General features: G+C 52.6%; 1 long non-coding RNA gene across 1 annotated transcript; it reads left to right on the top strand.

Annotated features, from left to right (window-relative positions):
- The first annotated feature begins 324 nt into the window (after window positions 1-324).
- On the top strand, window positions 325-2,588 carry LOC140695901 (uncharacterized). Its single transcript, XR_012071737.1, has 3 exons — window positions 325-395; window positions 1,272-1,592; window positions 1,878-2,588. It is a non-coding gene; the product is annotated as an uncharacterized lncRNA (long non-coding RNA).
- The last annotated feature ends 1,067 nt before the right edge of the window (window positions 2,589-3,655 follow it).

Raw genomic sequence — 3,655 nt, 5'->3', positions numbered from 1 at the left:
CCTACTGTGTGGTCAGGCCACTCAAGATGGCTGTTCTCTTGCTCCTTGTACGTCCCCTACTCAACCAGTCCCTGCTTCTCCTACACCCGACTCACCTGAGCATGTCTGCCCCCAGGCCCCAGCTAGTGATAGCTCTGGTGCTTAGGCCAGAGCGGCTCCACCTGCTAGTTTATTAAAGGGAAACATCTGCCCTCGTGATGGTCGTTAACCCGAGGGGCTGTGAGGGACGTGCCCCAGCTGCTGGTTTCCCTGGTGACTGATGAGCCAACATGACGTCAATTCCCCCATAAATGGTGGCCTCCTTCTCCCCCGAGGAGCGGAGATCCCTGCCATGTCCTGCCTGCCGTCCGCTGCTCACGGTGGGACGTCGCTCCAGGATCCTCTGCTTCGGCCGTGTAAGGTCCCCTGTCCAATGAGCCATGGATGTCTCTGTCGCTGTCTCCAGGCTCTTTCTTTAGTCTTGAGTCTGGGCAACTATAAGGCTTGCCAGCTGGTGGGGGGCAGCCCAACAATTGCCGAGCCAGCCAGGAGGCCGAGGAAGCTCCCATGAGCTCCGGGCTGTTGGGAAGTAAGGGCGGGAGCTGTAAGTTTCCAGGGGTGATCCCAAGGTGGCCGCCCGCTAGCACATGGGGCCCTGGGGCAGCTGCCCACCAAGAGAGATGTCTTTCTCTCCCACTATGTTGATGATGTTCTGTTAACCTCAGAGTCTCTTTCCAGTTTAAAAGCAGCAGCGCTGTGCTCATGGCTCACGGGACTGCACGGGGGTGGCTGCTGAGTACAGACAAAACACAAGGACCTGGACTGTCTATCAAACACTTGTGTGCTATCTGGTCGGGGAAGACAAGCTATTCTCCACCCACCGCCCCTGGATAATTACAGACACAGGTGTTAGAGATATTAACTCAGGGACAGGCTTATGTGTTGAATGTGGCCAGTTACCCAGAAGGGTTTGTTTGGGGCCTGTGGCATCAGCAAAATAATGAGCACCCTTGAGCTTCTGGTCCATGATGGAAGGGGGCAGAGCAGCCACATGGTGTGATGGACCCACAGCTCTGTGCCGGCTACAGTGCATTACAGCAGGTGGGAGACATTATTAAAGGCCTGCCGCAGTTGTCAAACAATGCAAACACCCACTATTCGGGGTCAAGAACAGCTGTCCGTGACATATGGGACCCCCAGGGACATGGATAGTGAGCGAGGAACCCACTTTACTGGACACAAAGTTCAGGAATGAGCTGATTACAAATGCCGTGTTTCCACCTGCCCTACAGCCCCACTGCTGCCAGGCTCATTGAAGGGGTGAATGGACCACTTCAACAACCACTGAGATGGAAGATCGCTCTCTTACTGTGTGGACCGGGAGGCTCATTCAAGCCCTGCAAACGAGCATCACTGAACATCCCCGGAGCAGTCGTCCCAGTGCCAACGCCGTGTTCACCCAGAGGCAAATGGTCAACATAATCCGAGTTCAACAGTTGACCACCGAAGAAGGTTCACTGCCCACTGTTGATCAGGACGATAACTCACTTTGGCCCTTGTCACAGGATCTACACCTGGGGGAAAACATTATAAAATGGCCCTGGGCCTGGCAGGTAAGTCCCTGGTGGTTTGGGTTTGCAGCCCCGTGGGGAAGGGGACAGACTTCCCTACTGGAGAAAGGCACCACTATATTTACCCTGTGGTCTGTTGTTAGCCCCCCTCTCCCGTGTTTGCACCAGCTGTGGGGACTGAGGGAGGACAGGTGGCCTGGTACCGCAGGCCGGGGCAAAGACCACAGGCAGGGGTGATATCTCAGAATGTCGCTACTGCTTGTGTTTTGCTTAACGGCCACGACCTCCCCGTATTGTGACTGTTAAACATCTGATGTTTCCTCCTAGCCTGGGTGGAGGGAATCTGTTCATGGACTGGGCGACACCTTGGCCTCACTGCTGGGTGAGTCTGATTGCTGGGTCTACAGCCAGACGCCGTGGTCATCTGCCCTGGACGTCCACGAAACATTGACCCGATAAGTGCTTGGCTCCAAAGTTTGTGCTCCTCTTGGACTCTGATGTCAGAACCGCATGTGTGATATTTAGCTGCAGTGCACCTCACCTACCTGACCCCGTGGATGTGGCGGAAGAGGGGCGGGCTAAGACTGCAGGGGCCATGCAGGGTGTGTCAGGGTGGAGTGTGCGGTCAGGCCACTCAAGATGGCTGTTCTCTTGCTCCTTGTACGTCTCCTGCTCAACCAGTCCCTGCTTCTCCTGCACCCGACTCACCTGAGCATGTCTGCCCCCGGCCCCAGCTAGCGGTAGCTCTAGTGCTTAGGCCAGAGCGGCTCCACCTGCTAGCTTCTTAAATGGAAACATCTGCCCTCGTGATGGTCGTTAACCTGAGGGGCTGTGAGAGATGTGCCCCAGCTGCTGGTTTCCCTGGTGACTGAGTCCACGTGATGTCAATTCCATCAATTCCCCTATAAACGGTAGCCTCCTCCCCCGAGGAGCGGAGATCCCTGCCATGTCCTGCCTGCCGTCCGCTGCCCATGGTGGGATGTCGCTCCGGGATCCTGCTTCGGACACGTAAGATCTCCTGTCCAATAAACCATGATCTCTCGGTCACTGCTTCTGGGCTCTTCCTTCGGTCTCGAGTCTGGGTAACTACAAGGCTTGCAAAGACCTGCAGGGTGCAGCCGACCCAGACCCACACTGATAATATAAGCCATCTGGACAGAACCACACTTGAAAGCACACCGCATGGATACCTGCTCCCATCCCAACATGCAGGCTACACTTACCCACAGGGACACACACCACACCCATCACAGCCAGCGTGCTGGATACATGCGTGCACATGCGCGTGCGTGCACACACATACACACACACACATACTTCTGCATGCATTTTGAATTTCCAAGTGGCAGATAAAATTTGTTAATTCCTACTTTCATAGCCCTGTGGTCAAGAAATATGGCCTTTTCCTTTTACTAATCTGCTTTGTTAAAACATTGTGTTAGACGTTAAGTATACAAAGTGGAATCAACTTGGACCCTACAGCCTAATAATAAAACAAATTCACCTTGACAAGCTGACGTGACACAAGGGGCAGCAGAATCCCAGCACCTATATTTTCTGTAACATACTTTATGTATTTTTTTTCTACTCAGGTTGATTTTTACTGTTATTTCTATTGCCTAAACACTGGTGGACCCCCCAGAATTTTCATTACTATATTCATTTGCTTTTCTTGAATTAGTATGAGTGGACATAGTCTCATTTGTTTACTGTTCATCTGTATTCCCTCTTTGCAACTTGCCATCTCATATCCTTTGCCTGCTTTTCTGCTAGTATGACTGTGGAATTCTCCAAATTTCCAATTATTTGTCTTTTTCAATATTCTTGAATGATGCTTCGAGCTGATACACGAGCGTAGATCACGACACTGACTTTGAAGCTCACGTGTTCTGTTTTTCGCTCTTAGTAACGATGTGCTGTAATCTATTCCCAAGTTTTGTTTGTCGATGAAGCGTTGTTTGAATTACTCTGGCACCATTCAGGACCTACTGCGAGGCTTCTGCGGGCTGACACGCTAAGGCCTGATGTGCCGTGGAGAGCAAGCAAGACTCACTGTTGCCAGTGGAGTTGGTGGTCCAGGAAGGAACCTCCGTGGGAAGTCGCCC

The sequence above is a fragment of the Vicugna pacos genome, chromosome 4 (assembly GCF_048564905.1).
Source record: "Vicugna pacos chromosome 4, VicPac4, whole genome shotgun sequence".
NCBI lineage: Eukaryota > Metazoa > Chordata > Mammalia > Artiodactyla > Camelidae > Vicugna > Vicugna pacos.
This window is presented reverse-complemented; position numbering and strand designations above follow the sequence as displayed.